This window comes from Giraffa tippelskirchi, chromosome 12 (assembly GCF_054371585.1).
Source record: "Giraffa tippelskirchi isolate mGirTip1 chromosome 12, T2T-mGirTip1v1.2.pri, whole genome shotgun sequence".
NCBI classification, from domain to species: domain Eukaryota; kingdom Metazoa; phylum Chordata; class Mammalia; order Artiodactyla; family Giraffidae; genus Giraffa; species Giraffa tippelskirchi.
Window position 1 is genome coordinate 137794048 of NC_137286.1, and position 22329 is coordinate 137816376.

The 22329-nt window shown below is 45.9% G+C and overlaps 1 long non-coding RNA gene across 1 annotated transcript in view; it reads right to left on the reverse strand.

The window, feature by feature from the left end:
* Positions 1–284: 284 nt before the first annotated feature.
* LOC145529134 (uncharacterized) overlaps positions 285–22329 on the reverse strand; it is a 113485-nt gene continuing 91440 nt past the window's right edge. The window contains exons 4-6 of the long non-coding RNA XR_014070951.1: positions 8693–8846; positions 7534–8610; positions 285–1482 (exon numbers count right to left, since the gene is read on the reverse strand). This is a non-coding gene — a long non-coding RNA (uncharacterized LOC145529134). The remainder of the gene's footprint in view (positions 1483–7533; positions 8611–8692; positions 8847–22329) is intronic.

Sequence of the window (22329 nt, forward strand, 5' to 3'; positions counted from 1 at the left end):
AGAATGACCTGGTCACTGGTCCTCCCAAGTCCCACGGCTTTCTCAACATGCTCCCCTACCAGGAGTCCTCAGTCAAGTGAGAAATCTCCCCCTACTGCCTTCCAGAGCCAGGCCTTTCTCTCGGGCCTTCCCACATCACCGCTCAGGTTGCTGGTCCATGGCCATGTCTACGACTGCACGACAAAGATGTGTTTTGAAAGCTTACGGTGAACGGTGCCATCAGATTTGTGGTCTCTGAAGCAGAAGCTTTAACTCTGGAACCGAAGACAGATTCAGTCACTCAGAGCTTTGTGTAGATTTTATTAAAGTAACAGGGTTAGAGAAAGCTTCTAGCAAGAGGCACTGGAAGGGAGCAGGAGAGTCCCCGCCTCTCTCGTTTAAGCAGGGCTTATATACTTCTCAACTGGCTGCTGAGAATCAGTCAGTTCAGTTGCTCAGTCGTGTCCGACTCTTTGTGACCCCATGGACTGCAGCACGGCAGGCCTCCCTATCCATCACCGACAGCCGGAGCTCGCTCAAACTCATGTCCATTGAGTCAGTGATGCCATCCAACCATCTCATCCTCTGTCGTCCCCTTCTCCTGCCTTCAATCTTTCCCAGCATCAGAGTCTTTTCCAAGGAGTCAGTTCTTCACATCAGGTGGCCAAGTATTGGACCTTCAGCTTCAGCATCAGTCCTTTTAATGAATATTCAGGACTGATTTCCTTTAGGATTAACTGGTTTGATCTCCTTGCAGTCCAAGGGACTCTCAAGACTCTTCTCCAACACCACAGTTCAAAAGCATCAGTTCTTCAGTGCTCACCCTTTTTTATGGTTCAACTCTCACATCCATACACGACTACTGGAAAAACCATGGCTTTGACTAGATGGACCTTTGTTGGCAAAGTAATGTCTCTGCTTTTTAATATGCTGTCTAGGTTGGTCATTGCTTTTCTTCCAAGGAGCAAGCGTCTTTTAATTTCATAGCTTCAGTCACCATCTGCGGTGATTTTGGAGCCCAAGAAAATAAAGTCTGTCACTGTTTCCATTGCTTCCCGATCTATTTTCCATGAAGTGATGGGACTGGATGCCATGATGTTAGTTTTCTGAATGTTGAGCTTTAAGCCAACTTTTTCACTCTCCTCTTTCACTTTCATCAAGAGGCTCTTTAGTTCCTCTTCACTTTCTGCCATCAGGGTGGTGTCATCTGCGTATCTGAGATTACTGACATTTCTCCAAGCAATCTTGACTCCAGCTTGTGCTTCATCCAGCTTAGCATTTCTCATGATGTACTCTGCATATAAGTTAAATAAGCAGAGTGACAGTATACCGCCTTGACCAACTTCTTTCCCAATCTGGAACCAGTCCATTGTTCCACGTCTGCTTCTCACTGTTTCTTCTTGACCTGCATACGCATTTCTCATGAGGCAGGTAAAGTCTGGTATTCTCATCTCTTTAAGAATTTTCCACAACTTGTCACGATCCACACAGTCAAAGGCTTTGCTGAGAATAGATAAAAAGAATATCTCAAGGTTATAAGAGTTCCACCAGACCCCTTCCCAAGGCATACATCCTGAGATAACTTCAGTACAAGATTAGCCAGGAAGAACCAGTTCCCAACAACATCTCTGGGTGAGATATAACTGTTGCTGTGTAATCAGGTGGACAGGCCTTGAGAAACAGGTTCCCAGGCAAGATTTGTTACAATTATAATTATTGACATAGAGCCTTAGAAAAGCATTTCCATGAGTAAGACCTTGTGCTGTGTGATCATTAGTTCCAGACTTAAAGAAAGGCCAGTTCTCAGGTAAGATACATTGTTGCACAAAGCTCAAGGAAAGCATGATGGAGAATGTTCTCCTCCTCCTTCAAGGGCCTCAGACTGCCTGCCCAAGCTTTAACTCTTTCCGTTTTCCCGGAAGAACTCCTTCCCTCTCTCCAGAGTCTACAAAATTCTACACAGTCCCTAACTTGACCATATTCAGAGGTTCACAGGGTTGTAGCTGTTTTGCCAGCCAGATCATCTTTGATTAAGTTCCAGTGGTATGCTGAGAAATATTTTATAACTGGCTCTCTGGGAAGAAAAACAAAAGGCCCTGATGGGTGACTTTCACTAACTTTGATGGTATAAATACTTCTCCCATGGTCAGGTTCCGGAGAAGGCAATGGCACCCCACTCCAGTACTCTTGCCTGGAAAATCCCATGGATGGAGGAGCCTGGTAGGCTACAGTCCATGGGGTCTCTGAGAGTCGGACATGACTGAGCGACTTGCCTTTCACTTTTCCCTTTCATGCACTGGAGAAGGAAACGGCAACCCACTCCAGTATTCTTGCCTGGAGAATCCCACGGACGGCGGAGCCTGGTGGGCTGCCGTCTATGGGGTCGCACAGAGTCGGACACGACTGAAGCGACTTAGCAGTAGCAGCATGGTCAGGTTCAAGCTGCTAACGTGAAGTCGCTGAATGCTGAGCTGGGAGGAGATGTCTGTGCATGATTGTTCCTTGTGAGCTGGTACACACGAGCCGGCTCCAGCATGTCCTTGACGTATTCCCTCTCCAGGGGAATATGACCATTGATCTTTCTCATGTCTTTTTCTGCATCTTGTTTCCATCTAACATCTAATTCTGTCAGACATACCAATCCTTTAAGCCAGTGATTTCTAAACCATTTTTTGGCCAAAGGTCTTCCTGTTTATATAAATAAATGAAGTACATAAAAGCAATGCCAGCCTGACTGAGGGACTAGGGAAGGTTCTAGGCACCGTACCATTCTACAGCTTTGGTTGTTGTTGTTATTCAGTTGCTAAATGGTGATGAAAATGAAAGAGGAGAGTGAAAAAGTTGTCTTAAAGCTCAACATTCAGAAAAATAAGATCATGGCATCCGGTCCCATCACTTCATGGTAAATAGATGGGGAAGCAATGGAAACAGTGACAGACTTTTGGACGGGGGTGCTCCAAACTCACCGCAGATGGTGACTGAAGCTATGAAATTAAAAGACACTTACTCCTTGGAAGGAAAGTTATGACCAATCTAGACAGCATATTAAAAAGTAGAGACATTACTTTGCCAACAAAGGTCCGTCTAGTCAAGGCTATGGTTTTTCCAGTAGTCATGTATGGATGTGACAGTTGGACTATAAAGAAAGCTGAGCGCCAAAGAATTGATACTTTTGAACTGTGGTGTTGAAGAAGAGTCTTGAGAGTCCCTTGGACTGCAAGGGGATCCAACCAGTCCACCCTAAAGGAGATCAGTCCTGAGTGTTCATTGGGAGGACTGATATTGAAGCTGAAACTCCAATACTTTGGCCATCTGATGCGAAGAACTGACTCATTTGAAAAGACCCTGATGCTGGGAAGGATTGAAGGCAGGAGGAGAAGGGGACGACAGAGGATGAGATGGTTGGATGTCATCACAATCTCAATGGACATGAGTTTAGGTAAACTCCGGCAGTTGGTGATGGACAGGGAGGCCTAGCATGCTACGGTCCATGGGGTCACACAGAGTTGGACATGATTGAGCAACTGCACTGAACTGAAGTCATGTCTGACTCTTTGCGATTCTGTGAACTGCAGCATACTAGGCCTCCCTGTCCTTCACTGTCTCCCAGAGTTTGCTCCAACTTATGTCCATTGAGTTGGTGATGCTATCTAACCATCTCATCATCTGCTGCCCTCTTCTCCTTTTGCCTTCAATCTTTCCCACCTTTAGGGTCTTTTCCAACTTGTTGGCTCTTTGCATCAGGTGGTCAAAGTTTTGGAGTTTCAGCATCAGTCCTTCCAATGAATATTCAAGGTTGATTTCCTTTAGGATTGACTGATTTGATTTCCTTGCTGTACAAGGGATTCTCAAGAGTCTTCTCCAGCACCACAGTTTGAAGGCATCAGTTCTTCGGAGCTCAGCCTTTTTTATGGTCCAGCTCTCACATCCGTGCATGACTACTGGAAAAACCATAGCTTGGATTATATGGACTTTTGTTGGCAAGTGGTGTCTCTGCTTTTTAAATCACTACTTACCATTTCTTCCCACTTTTTAGTGATTTTAAACAACCAGAGTTCTATGGAACATGTGACATAGGTCTTGACATGTTTTCTTGAACTCTTTGGAATAGACTGAAAATGAGCAATACTTTTGGTTTACCTGAAACCGTTTGTAAAACCCATTGCTTTCGGTTGGGAGGGGCTCTTGGGAGATGTATCAGTGAGCACACGAATAATGACCTCATGTGAGCTATAGGACAGACCTTTAATGTGGGAGCCCTTGCTCTACCAGGACACCTCATGTAAATGTTTGTCTGCAGTTCCAAATGTTCTCTGGCTTCAGCCATCCACCAAAAACTAGGAATTATGAGTCACACCACTTAACAGGCTTGCAGGTTTTCAGTTCTGCTTTTTTCTCAGTCAAACCTTTCTCTGTCTCTAATTTTCTCTCTCTCTCTCTCTCTCTGGGTTTTATCATGATATTATTTCATGTAATTTAGGTAGCCCTCAACGATTCTTTTATACGTTTTCCTTCCAGCAGAGCGCTTCCATTTTTATTCATGTTTTACAATGTAAATCATGGTTTAATGGAGATGCTCCATTCAATGTTAATGGCATCATGATTCCATCTAATGAGCTCCTCTCGTTCTGATGGGAGAAATAGGCTTGGAATTTCCTGAGATTTCAGCATTCAAGTTCTTAATAAAGAAATAAAATTCGAAAGCAGGAAAGGAGCCTATGAAGACAGAAGAGAAATCATAGGGATATTCTATCAACAAAACCTCCTTGTCTCTCTGAATATCACTGCATTGTGTAGGATTGAAAGGTCCCTCTATTTCTAGTTCTGCCTGCTGATACTTTTAGATCTGAGAGCAGTAGTAGCTCTCAGACATATATGTACTCAGGACCATATTCAGGCTAAGGGGTGATGGAGATGGCCACCGCCCAGACCCCATGCTACATGGGACACATGAGTGCCGAAGCTTAAGGGGCTTTAGCTTTAAGCTAATGGTGTGAAGTGCTATTAGTTAGATTTCAGACATCAAACTGGGTTAGCAAATAGGACTGGGGAATGTCTAAAATCACACATGTAGGTCATTGCTACTTGGCACCTACCTCATTGGTCCACTAGGACCACATTCCCATCTTCAGTGAATTGCTAGACCTCTCCCTTTAGACATTGTAACACGCTTCACACTAAGCAAGTCCCAAACAAAACTACTCAAATCCAGTGTTTAGTCTCTGCTCTGTATCTCAATTAGTAGAGCCACTCACGGGGTTGTGAAAGTGTTAGTTACTCTGTCGTGTCCAACTCTGTGTGATGCCATGGATGGTCCCCTCTGTCTGTGGAACTCTCTAGGCAAGAATACTGGAGTGGGTTGCCATTCCCCACTCCAAGGGATCTTCCTGACCCAGGGATTGAACCCAGGTCTCCTGCATTGCAGGCAGACTCTCCACTGTCTGAGCCACCAGGGAAGCCCAAGCCACAGGGTTACCTGATTTACAAGCCAGGGAGTTCTCTCTGGCCTCTGTCCTCTCCCTGCTCTCCACTGAGTTGTCAAGTCCTATCAACTTCTTTTTCAAAGTCTCCCATTTCTGCCTTTTTCTTCCAAGTTGCAACCATTGCCCTAATTCAGGCCATTGCAACTTTGCTTCAGCTAGAATAACATTTTATTCATACAACATTTTCAGGAACTATCAGTTGAATGCCTGGGTTACTCTAGAATCTCCCTCCTAACTTGGCTGCCCCCAGTCAGTTGTGCTGTCTGCTTCCCACTTATGCTGCATCCTCCAGGGAAAGTTCTTAGAACGTGGATGGTGTGGCTTCTGGAGATCGTCACATTGGACCTGCCTGTCTACAACTCCCTTAATGTTCCCACACCTTCTTCAGGCCATCCTTCCAAGCCCTTCCATGGCAGTCAGCTACTTCTACAGAAGTGGCTGGTCCTTACTGCCCAGCATCAACTCCACCCAGACTCTGCCCTACTAAGTTCACGGGTCAGTCTGACCTATTTCGGGGACACCTTTCAGGATCACATCCTATTAGCTGGCAGGATATCATCAGTGTTCCTCACTTAGGCCTTAGTTGTTGGTGGTTAGTGGTTTAGTTGCTAAGTCTTGTCTGACCCTTACAATCTCTTGGACTATAGCCAGCCGGTCTCCTCTGTCCATGGAATTCTCCAGACAAGAATACTGGAGTGGGCTGTCCTACCCTCCTCCAGGGGATCTTTCTGATGCAGGCATCAAACCCGCATCTCCTACACTGCAGGCAGATTCTTTACCACTGAGCCACCAATGGGGCCACCTAGACCTTGAGTCAGATCATCTCTTTCTCCTTTCTCTGTTCTCCAAATCACATGGGCCATAATACCTGGAAACTTTATTTCCCAGAAGCCTTTCTGGAGGTTTCCCACATAGATTGTTCCAGAAAGAAAACCTTAGGCAAGATTCCAAGGTAGGAGAGAATTTGATCTCACCCCTTCCTGCGGCAGCAATGGGCATGTTTAGAAGCTTTCCTGGAAAACCAAGGTGAGACTTCCAGGACTGCTTCTGCACATCACCTGTCACCTGGTCACCTGAATGCAGGCACCTGGGTTATTGAGGAGTATTTCCTGAAATTCCTGCTCTTCTTCATTCCCTGAATTCCAAAAGCACTTTTCATTATCTTTCATTCCTCTCCCAAAGGTTTTTGTAAGCCTTTGCCACCCTGCATTTGACCTTTTCTTCTGGAAGTATCCCGTGTAGGTTTCTGTTTTCCTGATCAAAGCTTGACTCACACAAGTCTGGTGACCAGTGTATCAAAATGAGCTCAAGCCAAGCCTCAGCTTCAAGCTCGCTGATAGACAAGCTTCTGGCCCAGATATGGTTGCAGAAATCCATAGAGTCCACTTCCACTGCCATTCCTGAGTTGTATTCTGAATCTTCTGTAGGAAGTAAATCCTTACAGTGGACCCCAGCCCACTAAGCTGGCATGCCCTAAGTTTTGCTGGAAATAAACCAAGTCCAGGAAACTTAACCCTGGCCCCTTATCTACTCTTCCGCTTGAACTGGCGCGCCAAACTAGACAACCTGCCTGGCACCAAGGGACTGACGTCATCCGATTTTAATATTCATTTCTGCCTGGAAACGTCCGCTCTCATGCTTTACTCACTTTTTGGCTCCAATGCATGTTGGTTACTGGTTGAATGTTTGCCTCATCTCTCCAGGTGACAAATCATGCCATCAAGTTTGCTTGCATGGCCTGGGTCTGTTTTGTCCTAATTTCTTTCCTTCTACTACTAGTCTATTCTTGAAGTCTCAGCATGTCCTTCAGGGAAGACATAACAAGTCAATTGCTTAAAAGTATAACACTTGTCTATCCCTCTAATTGTGTTTCAAGCCGTGTTTTACCCAACCTCAAGTTAAGGTAGAACTCACAAATACAAACGGAAGTCACTAGGGTCATTAAAAAAAGACATCATATTATTTAACATAGAAGCAGAGACCAGTTAGAACTACTCACGACAGCTCTTCTTGATGCTGAAGTCACCTACCCTCTTTTCCCTACAGATGACATGATGACAGCTTGTTTTACCTTTTCTCTTCATATATACAATTTGCTGTCCTGAAGGATCTCTTATTCCATTTTCAGGTATGAAAACATACACATATACTCTGCTTTTGAATCAGCCTTCTGTAGTTGCTATGTGTTGCTGAAAGAGTTCTTTCTTTGCTCTGGCTCAGTCTCTGCTTTTCCTCTTCTGGAAAATTTTTGTAACCACATGTGTGCATTTAGTACTACAGACTCTTCTTTAAGAGGGAATTTATGGAAAACCAATCCATGTGCATTATGAGTGCCAACGTTACAAGTCCTTGTAATCATATAATTTCAGATTTTGTTTCAGCCAGAAAACAGAGGCATCAATCTTTGCGAGGCCTACACAATCCTCCTGTCCACAGGCGAAAGGGAGTGTTTGGCCCAGGAAACCATAGCAGCGGTTGTTTCACCTGCCTCCACTCTGAACATCTGAGTGAGTGGAGAAATCATTTTTGCTAAAAGCTAGATATGGACAAGCCACCTATTCTTCTTGGAAATCTTGTAAAAGAGATTCCACCCACCCATCACTTTGTTCTGCAGGATGAGTCATGAGCACTGTAACGCCACAAAGGGAAGATTCTGACACATTTACTCTTAGACTTCCTGGCTGGGTAGATCAGCCTTTCAGATCCGTCTCGCTCCAGTCTCCTAAGAGTGTTGTACGCTTTTACCTCCGGACACAGAGGTGGAGAAGGGGCCGTGACTTCATTCTGGGGCTTCGGGCTTTCCCCGCTCTCTCGTGCCATCGAGTCTTGCTATATCTGGTTCCCAAAATCCAACCGCCTGCCTTCCAACAGGGTTTCCATGACAACTTCTGTTTGTGGTGCCGTTGACTCCAGGGCTCCGTTTCATCTCTCCTTTGTGGCGCTGAGTTCTTCTTTCCTAAACATCCCTGGTTCCTCTCTCTCTTCTTAGACTGTGCTTGACTTTGACCCCAGCCTCTCTGAGTTCAGTTTACATACTGATGAGTTTGGCTCGATTCTCTCTGGTTTAGCTAAGAACAAGACTCCCATCATAGAGAACTGAGTCAGACCAAGAGTCTTCTGACTTGTAGCGAGTCGTTAATTTCCTGCCCTGGAAAACAAGGATTAGATGAGAAAGGATTTAGGGAACATCAGTGCCCCCCCATCCAAAAAGTATATACTTACAAGGTTACCTTTTGAAATAAGTCCACATGTTTAACCAAGTGAAAACTCATTTAAGATCATGTGTCTTTTTTTTCTCAGACGCATTCCACAGTATAGAATGTCTATCAGTCATCCACTCTGTAGTATAAAGTGACTTTATCACACAAAGACAAATTGGTAATCCTGGATAAAAGTGAGAGATTGAGGAGAAGGGTCATTTTTATTTTTGTTAATTTATTTTTAATTGGAGGATAATTGTTTTACAGTGTTGTGTTGGTTTCTGCCGTACAACAACGTAAATCAGCCATAGGTACACATAGATCCCCTCCTTCTTAGACTTCCCTCCCAACGACCCATCCCACCCCTCTAGGTTGTCACAGAGCACTAGGCTGAGCTCCCTGTGTAATACAGTAACTCCCCCTAACTATCTGTTTTACAGATGGTAATGTATATGTTTCAATGCTACTCTCTCCATTTGTCCCACAGAAGGGTCATTTTTTAAATGTGGAATGCCGAGGGTCAAGAAGGAAGATGATTCTGTAGGGAGATGCTTCAAAAACATAAGTATCCCAGAGCCTGAGCAAATGAGACAGCCCTTTGGATGAACTGATGGCGCCGTTGATGAAGGGAGCTGGGGGCGAAATCATCACGTATTTTGCAGATTACTTGAGCACAGGGGCAGCACCTGCAGCAGACCAGTGTGAAGCCTATGCTCTTGGCCCTGGGCATGTGCCCATTGGTTGCTGATGCATGTGTATGTGAGTTATTTCACCAGAAGCAATTGACATCCTCTTTCTACAGTGCTCTTGGAAGAATAGCAGACACACAAACGCAGATCCATCACGCTCTACCCAGAACTTGGGGTCTGTTCCTCATTCTCATCCCCCTTATTCCTCTCTACTTCCATCTCTTCTTTAAAAAGGGCTCGTTAAGAATCAGGCTTCCCTGGTGACTCAGATGGTGGTAGAGAATCTGCCTGCAATGCAGGAGACCCTGGTTCAACCCCTGGATAGGGAAGATTCCCTGGAGAAGGGAACGGCTACCCGCTCCAGTATTCTTGCCTGGAGAATTCCGTGGACAGAGGAGCCTGGTGGGCTACAGACCATGGAGTTACAAAGAGCTGGACATGACTGAGCGACTAATACTTTCACTTCATTAAGAATCATTCCATGAGGTTCTATTGGTTGCCTTCCCATCCAAACGTATATAGTCAATGACAGATGTAGAAGGAGATGTAGACATGCAGTCCACAAAGTCACAGTAGGATGAGTATGTCTTCTGAGACTCGTTTTATTTATATATCTATTTATTGGCCGCACAGCTTGTGGGATCTTGGTTCCCAGACCATGGATTGAACCTGGGCCCCTGGCAGTGAAAGCACACAGTCCTGGACCAGCAGGGAGTTCCTGAGATCTTTGAAATACCAAGCATTTCTATACACTGGAGAGAGTAAAGGTTCTGGATTAGGAAAGCCCGAGTGTGGGCCCTTATCCTGCTTCTTATCTCACTAGAGGCCCTTGAGAAAATTATTTAACCTCCTAAGTCTGAGTTTACCCAGAGAAGGATGAATAAAAATATCTCCCTCTTAGGATTATGAAGATTATGAGATAAAGTTTGTAATGTGTCTGACAGAGGGTTAAACCAAATTAAATTTCAACAAAAGGTATCATATGTGTGTGTATGTGTATATGTGTATATATATATATATATATATATATATATATGTTAGAAATATACTATGTATTAGAAATGAAGGGGCTTCCCAGATAGTGCTGGTTGTAAAGAATCTGCCAGCCAACACAAGAGGTAGATGAAAGAGATGCAGATTCCATCCCTGAGTTCAAAAGGTCCCCAGGGGGAGGAAATGGCAACCCACTCCAGTATTCCTGCCTGGAGAATGCCATGGACAGAGGAGCCTGGTGGGGTACAGTCCATGGGGGTCACAAAGAGTCGAACATGACTGAGCACACACATACACACACAAACACATTAGAAATGGAAACATTTTTACTTTACTAGAACTTTTTTCTAGAATATTTTCTACAAATATTCATCCATCAAAATAATTATTGAATGACTAACCTGTGTAAAATTTGATGTAACTTCTTTTTATGGATTGCAGCTGAGAATGTGACTTAGACTTATTTTGAAATCAAATCTTTGCAACAGAGTCACCTTTATTAGACTCATGATAGCTATGCTCTTGTTGGGGGTGGGAGGGAGTTGGAATTCTATGCTTGTGTACCATATTTGAAAAGCCAGTCATGATTCATCTTATGTCCACATTCTTCTAAGAGCCCTCAACCCCATTCATTTCAATGCAGTCAGTATTTATGTGCTATTTCCTGGGTGCGGAGGGCATTGCTAGAAGCTGGGGGTAGTTAAGGAAGACTAAAACAGTGTTCTGTTTCAAGGAGCAGTAAATGTAGCTGAGAGCCAAGCCATCGGGCAAATGTCTAATAGAAAACAATAAAGTAAATGCAATCAGCCCTGACAGAGGAAATGTGGGGAGAGGGGTTTGTTCTGGCTGGAGAACCAATTAATGGATGAGGTATCATTTGTACACAGCCTTGAAAAGTGAACAGCAGCTGTATAAGGGAAGATGGGAAGTAAGAGAGACCAATGTAAGCAAAGAAGGTTGAGCATCTAAGGTGCCATATTTAGGGAGAAAATGAACTTGGCTGAAGTAATAGCTTTGGAAGCATAGAATCACTAAGTTTTATTGCTGGAAGGGACCTTGGATCCAAAACCACTCATTTTAGTAGCAGATGTTAAAGGGAATTACAGCAGAAATGTTTAGTAAGTCATATTGCATTATTAATTCATGGAGAATCTGGAGTGTCACTTGAAAAGTCATGCCTTCTACCACAGATAATGGATATTTCTGGAAATTTCTGAGTAGTAGAGCTGAATATATTGTTTTTCCTGTTTTGGAGCCTTCTATGGCAGCGAAAGTGAAAGTGAAGTCGCTCAGTCATGTCCAACTCTTTGAGACCCCATGGACTGTAGCCTACCAGGCTCCTCCATCCGTGAAATTTTCCAGGCAAGAGTACTGGAGTGGGTTGCCATTTCCTCCTCTCAACTCTGGATGCCCATTCAAATCATCCAAGGAGCATTTAAAAATGACTGAGGCCTGTGCCCTAAGGCAGACCCACTGACCCAGGAGAGGGGGATACAGAAGAGCCGGAGAAGATTTTTTAAGGCTCCAGGTGAAATCTCAGGTCAGCCCTTTCCACATTTTCTCATGTGTGTGAATCAGTAGGAATGTGCAGATTTCAGATGCAGATTCCTTTTGAGTAGATCAGGGTTGAGGCTTGAAATGATATATTCCTAATAAGCTCCCAGCAGATGTTCACGCCGCTGGTCAAGGGACCACACTTTGAATAGCAAGGCTCTAGAAATAGTCAACATTCTTTCTTTCTTTTTTTTTTTCCCTTTTCACCTCTGCATTCAGTGGTTGATTCAGTCCCTGTTTTTCTGCTCCCGAAGCAACTTAATAACCTACCATGGCTTACGTAGTGGCTCAGATGGTAAAGAATGTGCCTGCAATGCAGGAGACCTGGGTTCGATCCCTGGGTCGGTAAGATCCCCTTCAGAAGGGAATGGCAACCCATTCCAGCATTCTAGCCTGGAGAATTCATGGGTAGAGGAGCTTGGTGGGCTACAGTCCATGTTGCAAAGAGTCAGACCTGACTGAGCTACTAACACTTTCCCAAAGCCCTATTTGAATTATGCCTAAGGAAAAAAACACTGGACTTCCCTGGCAATCCAGTGGCTAAGACTCCAAACTGCCAACGCAGGGGGCACAGGTTCGATCCTCAGTTAGGGGACTAAGATCCCACATGCCCCGCAGAGCGGCCACAAAATAAACCAACGAAAAGAACCATAGCATGCTGGAGTGAAGAACTTGTTTGGGTTTGGACGGCAACTGAGTCGACCGGGAGCTGGGACTCCGGGCTAACTCCTGCTTGGCAGCACGGAGCCTGACGCAGTGCAGGTGAGTGTGTGTGTATCTGTAGCCCAGACCTGGAGGTGTCCATCTGAAGCCTTCTGTTCCTATCAACAGCCAGGCTTGGCAGGACACCCGCCTGCCGGTGCTGGGCCGCCTCCAGCTCCTCCTTCCCTCCTCCCGACCATCCCTGCCCATCCTCCCACAACCACTTGCTTTTTTTTTTTTGCACAAATTACTCTTTGTTATAAGCATAATTCCCAAAGAGAACGTAAGAAGCTTTCTGGCATATCTATTAATCATGAAGGAGATTGAAAGCTGGGAATAAGGAATGGGAGAAAGAAATATACAAAGTAAATGGAAAATGCCCATTAGAAATGAAGACCCTCTGACAGCCACCCATCCCCCCCAACAGCAGCACCTGCAAGCCCATCCATTACCTGAAATGCCTCCTTCCTTTCCTTTGCATGTATGGAGGGTCGAGGGAGATGAGGGGGGGGACAGAGAGGCAGGGGGATTTGTTCCCTTTTATTTTCTTCAGTAAATTCTGTTGACAACTTGAGGTGCTCTTGGCTAGAAAACTATCCTTGGAGGAGTAAAAACGAAAACATTCCGAGGCTGTAACACGAATCTCCTACCCTTACAACTTTGGGTAGATCCACACTAGGACATCCAAATTATTTCAGTGGGAGGAAGATATCAGAGCGGGAACTGCACAGAGGTTATTGCACAAAGAAAGAAAACAGTCATTGTTTTGCTAAGCTGTGTTTACATTAGCAATAGCCTCTGGTCGAGTTCAGCCCTTGAGATTCTTCTTGGGACCTTGGGACATGACCACTGATGACCGACAATTTATGTACTGATGATGCCTATGAGGGTGAGGGAATGTTTGCAGTAGTTCCAAGAGCAACTTCCAAATGGACATGACTATAGATCGTCGCAAAGGGTGCGGGAATTCAGGCCAAGCGTGAGACGCTGTGACACTCACAAATTTGGGTCACTCTCTCAATTAGTTTAGCTCCTCATCTGTGTGAGCACAGAAACAAAAGCCACTTGGAGCCCTCGAGGGTTGGCAGAGCATCTTAAAATACCCTCCTAAAGAGGCAGTGCTGTAAATTCAAAACAGACTTCCAAAATAAACTCAGCAGGGCGCACTCTGTTGCCTCGCCAAGCCAGGCCTCCGTTCCCAGTTCTAGATGTTTGAAACCTCAACCCCATGGACTGTTACAATCCTCCTCTATGAGCTGCTTCTCCTGGGAGGAATCAATCATTCCTAAACACAGTCAAGATTTCTGCCATTCCAGATGCAAGATCTCAGGAACCCTGCCTACCCGCCCCCACCGCCCCTAGTCATGATCCATCCTTCCCAGGGTGCAGAGAATTAGGTATACTCTGATTGTGTGCTTGGAACCCCTGAACGCGTGAAGACCAGCATTTAACGCAGGAAGTTGAACAGGACTTCATCCCGGGTGACGTACAATAAAAACACAATTCTCTTGGAACCGAGTCCAAACCCCGTCCTGTTTGTCTCCACCGTTTCTGCCACCAGAGCAAACTTTTCTGTTTTGGAGCATAAGTACAGATCATCTGTTGTGCTTTAAAGTGGGTGTTTTTTTCTTTTTTCTTTTTTTTAAAGGAGCTAATTCGGTTGTGCAATACCATGAAGAGGAGCCACTTGTAAATTATATTTAGGTGTGTGTATGTTCTTCCACTTGTGGCGGTGATGAATCATAGCCATCTCCATGTTGTTATGTAACTCGGCACTTCCAGAAGGGCTCCCAGACCCTGCCATCTACGCTCAGCCAGCCCAAGGATCTCCGCTCTTTCCTACCTGCACCCAGCCCCTGCCAAACCTTGCCCCGACCTGACCTTTCCTGCATGGAAGAGAGTAGAGTAACCAACTCATCCAGGTTTGCCTGGGAGCCTCCTGGTTTTAACCCAAAGTCCTGTGTTCCTGAAACTATCCAGGCCCTCTTAGCTCCAGGCAAACTGGGCCAGATGGTCTCCCCAACAGGTGGGGCTCTGTGCCCATTTCTGTCCTCAGGAGATGAGTGTGTGGTTAGCCCTGGGTACCAATGACTCTGGGTTCCACCTAAGCTTTCCTGTTCTAGCAGGAAGCCAAGAAGATCCACCCCCGGGGGGCAGGAGGCAGGTTTGGGGGGGCACAGCAGGGTCTGCCCTGGTCATAGAGAGGAGGACAGCTGGCCCCCTCCACGTGGAGCCATGGACAGGTGTTAAGGAGTCCTCTGTACCCAGGGAGGCCACGGCCCCGCAGGTGAAAGACTTGTAATTTTAGTGCATTGCAGTAAGACTGGAGCCAGAAACCACTCTCTGTGTGGGTGAGGCGGAGGCAGGTCTGGAGGCCAACTCACGCCACTTATTCACCCTTTTCCTGGGTGAGTTATGGAGTCTCCCTCAGCTTCAGTCTCCCGGTCATTAAAACATTTAAAAATACAGAGATAAAGCACAGACTGACTCTCAACCCTCAAACTTCTGGGTGGTATTTCCCCATGAAAAGGCCATCAAATTCCCTTTTCCTTCTCCCAGACTTCAGAATAAGGCAGTAGCCTTGGCTTTTTGACCAAGTCTGTGTTATCTCTAGAACAACATGGCATACATTTAATGGACATAACATGTATGCAGTGTAATTAGGATGTGGAGAAATGTAGATTTATTTTTCGATAACCGAATTAAATTTCCTCATGAGGCTTCATTTTCACTGCTGGAGGGGAAACTCTTGCCTCTTGAGGATTGTTCAGCTTAAGACTAGACATTTCTTGGTTTAAATTCAGTCTATTGAAGTCCTCTGTGCTTTCTTTTCTGGGAGATCAGGGTGGGTGTGTACCACCGGCCTCGGCAAGGGAGGTCGGGTCAGAATTCCCTGTGGTAGCTCACCTGGGCTGTCCCGTGCAGCTGGGCTTTGGGTGAAGGCCCCTGCACCTCTTGGGGCTGGTGGGTCCCTGGTCCCCTGCCCTTCAGTCTGCTGCTGAGTCCATGGTCCTGCTGCCACCTCATTCACGAGGCCCACGCACTCCTTCTTAGTCTGACCCCAGACTATCTTGTCTGCCCTTCTCCACACTTAATGGAGAAGAATCAGTGAGAATAACCCAGACTCTCTTTACCTAAGTGTTCAAGGCCACCATGTTTGCTCAGAGCATAATGGAGCATAATGCTCCACTTTTTCCAGGGTTCCAACAGTTGGTGGGCATAGGCCCTGAGGGTAACGGGGTCCCTCTTAGCCTATTTGGTGTTTCTAACCTCTCATCCATCCCCTCCCTCCAAAACAATTTTGGTTAATGGCACTGGACCAAAGCCACTCAGGGGCACAGATCCCATTCCAATGCTCTTGCATGCCACACTTCTCTTGGTTCAAACCCCAGCCCTTTCAGTGCAGAGGAAACTGCTTATATCATGTTTATAGACGGTCCTCAGTACTTCCCTGTTCTAGGCTTACTGTAAAAATTCTAAGGTCTGAGTCCTGTAAGCTTGACCTTTCAATCTTCCAAACGAAGCTCTTTTCAACACAAAACTAGCTCTTTCTCTTTCCTTTCCCACCCCTTCCCTTCCCCCTTTCTTTCTCTCTTCCTCCTTGCCTCAGCCTCTCTCACGCAAATCTACTGTGCTTTGGCATTCAGGCAATTGCTATTCTCTGTGTACTCATTAAAATAAAAGCAACTGTCATAGCAAATCAACCCCTAAACTTCTGTATATATCCTGGGCAGTTATGAAGTCCAGACAGTAGGTCTACTTTGAACCAGAGCGCATGGTAGTGGAGTTCCTAGACCAGAACAGTTCTGAGGCCTCAGAGCAAACACACACACACCCGCACACACACCCCAAACTGGCCCATAAATAACTGGGAAAGGCCAGAGACCATATCATCAATTTCCCAACATGGTGTTGTTTGTGCGGCTGGTTATGAGGCTGAGTTAAAATCCCTGGAGAGGCTCAGACTCTACTGCAGGCTAAACCCATGTACCCTGCTGTTCAGCTGGAAGACACAGAGTGGGCAGAGAACCTTCATTCCTCAATGTGTAAACAAAATGAAGTTTTCCTACAGTCCTTGGATATTTTCACTGCAACTAAATATTTACCTACATTTCTCCAGAAAGCTACGAAGACACCAATTTACCTTCCAAAGACATGTTTTAAATTGTGCTGAAATGGCCAATTTTCTCCCAAGTTGACAAAAAAAAAAAAAAATCCATTCCATGTGGCTGGAATCAGGCCCACTGAAACTTTTCATCAAGAGCAAAATTAGCCTGTGTGCATATCAAAAACAGTTGGAAAAGACTGGCTATATTTTTCTGCACCAATATCGTCAGACTAATGGCATTCCAGTCAATCAGTTGGCATTGTTTTTTTGTTTTTGGGGTTTTTTGGTGGGGCAAAGCCAGGAGGGCCCAACTTAAGCTGGCCCAAGAAACTTATCCATCCTTTTGAATTCTACATTTGAATGTATAGTTTAAGTTCTTTTCCTTTTACATGCTGACATTGGAAGACTTCATGCAAGTCTTCACTGAATCACTCAGCAAAGATTTATAGAAAACTTTCAGCAGTGTGTTGGTCACTAGGAATTCCAAGATGACTTAGGCATAGCCTTCACATTTTAAGAGCTTACCTTAATGTCTGGTGCATGCATGAACTTGGTGCTCAGTCATGTCCGACTCTTTGGGACCCAGTGGACTGTAGCCCACAAGGCTCTTCTGTCCACAGAATTTTCCAGGCAAGAATACTGGAGTGGGTTGCCATTTCCTACCACAGGGGATCTTCTTGACCCAGGGATCAAACCCACGTCTCTTGTGTCTCCTGAACTGGCAGGTAGACTCTTTACCACTAGCGCCACTGGGAAACTAACGTCTGGTAGAGAAAACAAATGTGGTACCAGACGTGTTCACACCAGGAGGATGATCGAGCTCACTTAGGATAGCTTGCAGCACTGCTTTGTTGCACATTTCCAGGAGGATCACATGCATGACTTTCTCTGTGAATAGCACTCTTGGGTCCAATATGGGTGATAGCTGGAGAAGTGTCACATGGCTGCTCTGGGAGGAGTCACAGAAAGGCTTCACTGAGGATGAGACCCTTGAGTTGATAGAGGCGATGAGCAGGTAGACAAGGCACTGAAGGAATGACCCAGGTAGGGGGTAAACTATAGACATGGCAAGACCAGAGTTAAGGGCAGGAAGGAGTTGTGGCAGGTGATGAGGTGATGAAGGCAGAAGTCAAAAAGCAGTGTCCTTGTGTGCCGTATCAAGGAGTTGAAATGCATCCAGTTAGGCTAGAGAGCCTCAGAAGTCTTTAAATATGGCAGTGACTTGCAGTTGTGAAAGTTCACCTTGAAAGTAATAGGGAAGATGGACTGACATAAGGAAAGGGTAGAGGGGTGATCAGGGAGCTAAGTTAGGAGGCTACTGAAATAGCCCAGCGGAGAAGTGATGGAAATTTGAGTTAGGGTGATGAGGCAAACAATGATTCAAGACTCTTAGGAGCTGAAATTCATAGATGTAGGTGACTTCCAAGAAGTGAAGGACAAGCAAAGGGAGTTGCTGGGGAAGAAGCCATATGGGTGGATCATAAATCATTTCATCTCAGTCGGGGACCCAGAAAGAAGGTGACACTGGGCACAAATATGACTGTGGTTTTGTGGTGTGTTGAGTCAAAAACTGAAGCCACCAGAAGGGTTGTAGACATAGGTCTGCAGTTGAAGAGAGATGTCTGGGCCACAGAAAGCAATTTAGAGCCATTGGTGTTTAGAGTATGTTGGAAGACAGCCCCCAAATCCCTAATTTCTCCCTTCTCTCCACTCGAAAGTGACCTCTGATGAACCTGCCTGATGATTGAGCTTTTCCAAGGCCATCACTTGGAATCTGTTCAGTCTTAGCTGTCAGATTGAATTACCACTTACATGGCCCTCTGCCTGATTATCACAACTCCAAGTCCCCTCCTAAGGTTTCTCTGCACTTCTCTTTCCCTGATTGCTTCCAGGTAAATAGCTGAATAGACTTCTTCATGGGCTCCGGTCCAGCATAATGCAGTTAAAAGATCAGAAGTCTGATTCCCTGCTCTACCACATTCAAGCCATGTGGTTTTGTCCAAATGATTAAACTTCTCTGAGGCTCAGTTTACTTACCTTTGCCAGCAATTGTAATGATAACCCGAGCATGATTCTTTTTTGAAATTTAAATGAGATAAATTGTAACAATATTTAGCACATCACAGGGACAGATGCTCAACAAACAGGAGACAGGTTCATTCACCAATCTTCTAAGTCAGAATCTATCAAAGCTGGGAAAAAATTTCAAGACTCTCTCACCTGACTCCACAAAATTAAAGAGGAGAGAGCTGGGCCCCGGAGAATGAAAATGACTTGATAAGATGACATAGCCAGTTGTTGCCACATCCTCATGTTTACCTCTGTACCATGCTTCTTCCTTCAGTTTGTTTTAGAAGAGTCTCTGGCTCCCCATATAGCACCTTGGACTTCTTGGGGAGATAGGAAAACAAGATTGGATTAGCTATCCTTTGCTGCATAATAAATTATCACCACCTTAATGATAGGGGCTTCCCTAGTGACTCAGATGGTAAAGAGTCTACCTACAGTGCAGGAACTGTGGGTTCGATCCCTGGGTTGGGAAGATCCCCTGGAGAAGGGAATGGCAACCCACTCCAGTATTCTTCCCTGGAGAATTCCATGGACAAAGGAGCCCGGCAGGCTACAGTCCATGGGGTCGCAAACAGTCGGTGCAACAGCACACACACATAATGGCCCAATACAATGTGTATCTATCGGTTCACAATTTCTGTAAGTCAGAAGTCCAGGCACAGCTTGGCTGAGGACTCTGCTCAGGGTCTCAGAAGGCTACACTCCAGGTGTTGGCCAGACTGTGTTCTCATATAGAGTCTCAAGTAGGGAAGAATGTGCCTGGCAGTCTCACTCAGGTTGCTGGCAGAATTTGTCTCCTCATTGTTATAGGGTTGAAGTGCCTATTTTCTCACTGGCTGTCAGCTGGGGGCCACTCAGGGTTAACAACCATCTGGCCCCCTCCCAGGGCCTTCACAGCATAGCGTCTCACTGTCCAAAGCCAGCCAGAGAAGGTCGCTGCTGGTCTTCGAGCAAGTCGTGTACGGACAGTTACGGGACATAATGACAGGTGGTGGTTGGTGGTTTAGTCACTAAGTCATGTCCAACTTCACGGACTTGTCAAGACCTCATGGACTGTAGCCTGCCAGGCTCCTCTGTCCATGGGTTTCTCCAGGCAAGAATACAGAAGTGGGTTGCCATTTCCTTCTCCAGATAATGTCAGGAGTGATGTCCCATTGGTTTGCCTTATTCCATTGGCTACCAGCAAGTCTGGGTCCCACTCACACCTGAGAGGAAGGGATGATGCAGGGTATGAGACCAGGGGTCAGAGTTCATGAGGTCATCTCGGAATTCTGCTCTCTGTGGGGGTCACAGGGGTCACGCTAAGAGTGTGGTAAAGCACAATCCGGTTGGTCATCCGTCTCCTCTAATTATAGCCCAAGGCACAGCACTGATTTCAAGGGACTTGAACCTGTAAGAGCTCTGGCATGACTGTGGGGGCCAGACCCCAAGTGTCCTCCAGAGACTCTGTAGGTTCCATTGTTGCACAAAAGACCAGGGTGATGCTCTTGGAGAAGACAATATGTGTGTGTACACATGTATGTGAGCTTCGCTGGTGACTCAGTGGTAAAGAATCTACCTGCCATTGCAGGAGACACAGGTTCGATCCCTGGGTTGGGAGGATCCCCTGGAGAAGGAAATGGCAACCCACTCCAGTATCCTTGCCTGGAGAATTCCATGGACAGAGGAGCCTGGCGGGCTATAGTCCACGGGGTAATAAAGAGTCAGACACGACTAAAGCACCTGAGTAACAACACAGGTATGTACGTGCATGTGCCTGTGTGTGTGCTGTACATGGAGGGGTGTGTGTGTGTGTGTGAGACAGAGGAGCCCCCATTCCTGAGAGCACACCCAGAGGCCTGCCATTCTTGCAACTGTCTGAAGTGGCTTTTTCCTGAATTGTTGGTACACTCTGTGACATGAGTCACGCTGCCTCTTCATTAAAAATCCATCTTCTCCAGCTGAGACAAAGCAAATATTTACCCATCTCCAACTCTGGTCCCAGCCCCGGCAAACGCCTGTGCCTTCTCCGCAGAGCTGTCCACCTCACGGGGTACGGCTGAAAGAAGGAAGACCGTGTGTCTTCCCTCAATGCTTCTGGGGACAGAAACTCTGGAAGGTGCTTTCTCAACCTCCAGACCCCTGCCTGCAGTGACATCTGCCCACCCCTGCCAGACCAGTCTTCCTGAAATACCGCTCCCACCAGGCTACTCGCTTTCTCTGCCTGCCTAAGGAATGCCTCATCTTTCCCTTTAAGATCTATCAAGGTTGTAACCCCTCCACTCACCACCTCTTCCCCTGCCCACTGGAATTTCCTACTCAGCATCCAGGGCACGTCATACCAGGGTGGGAACCAGACCAGCTGCCTTCTCTCTTTTAACCATGTGGTTCTGCTCTCATCCCACCCAAGTCCCCTCCTTATCTCGCCAACTGTCAAAAGCATGGCATCTTCCAAACCCCACCTCCAGTCCCACCGCCTCCCCAGCCACCCCGTAAGCATTAATCTGTACCAACTCTGACCTCTCCTGGCATTTGCTGCCTGAACCTAAGGACCTGTTTTAGGCAACTTATTGTGTCGCATTCTCATTTGATTATTCTGTTGAAATGTAGCTTGTCCCTCTAGTGAGAGCATAAATATCTTGAAGGTGAGATTAACATTTTCCCATTTTTTCTTTCTTTCTCCCTCCTTCTTTCCTTTCCTTTATATTGAGTTTAAAATCTGTGTGATGCTGCTAGATGGGCCTGTATTTAAATCTTAACCCCACCACTTTCCATCTGGGTGGAACTTCTGCAATATTCATTTTCTCGTGTTTAAGTGAGGATGATAACTGCCTCATATGGTTACTGAGAGAAGCCAATAACATAACATGTGTGAAGAAATGAATGTACATATATGTGCTGACACACAGTAAGTATACAAGGAACAAAAAGTACTGTGGAATCTTTGTTGCTGTTGTTCAGTCACTAAGTCGCGTCTGACTCTTTGAGACCCCATGGACTGTAGCCCACCAGGCTCCTCTGTCCATGGGATTTCCCAGGCAAGAATACTGGCATGGGTTGCTATTTCCATCTCCAGGGGATCTTCCCAAACCAGGGATCGAACCAAAGTCTCCTGCATTGGCAGGTGGATTCTTTACCGCTGAGCCATATGGAATCGTTAACTGCATATTAATGACCATTTCTGTTTAAAACAGTGGGAAATATTTGAGTACCTGCCCTGAGCCCCGTACTGTGCTTAGGTGATGAAGATGTGACCAAAAGCCAAATGAGCATGCTCATATATCTGCCCTATAAAGGCTCTTAAGGCCTCCAGGAGTCTCTAGAACATGACCTGAAGACTTGCACTTTCCCTCATTTTGTCTCTTTTAGGTCTTTGGGTCACTTTCTAGAGAAAAGAGGCAAAGTGAGTGAAAGGGAAAGTCACTCACTCTTTGTGACCCCATGGATTGTAGCCTGCCAGGCTCCTCTCTCCATGGAATTCTCCAGGCCAGAATACTGGAGTGGGTAGCCATTCCCTTCTCCAGGGGATCTTCCCAACCCAAGGATCAAACCGCATTGCAGGAGGATTCTTT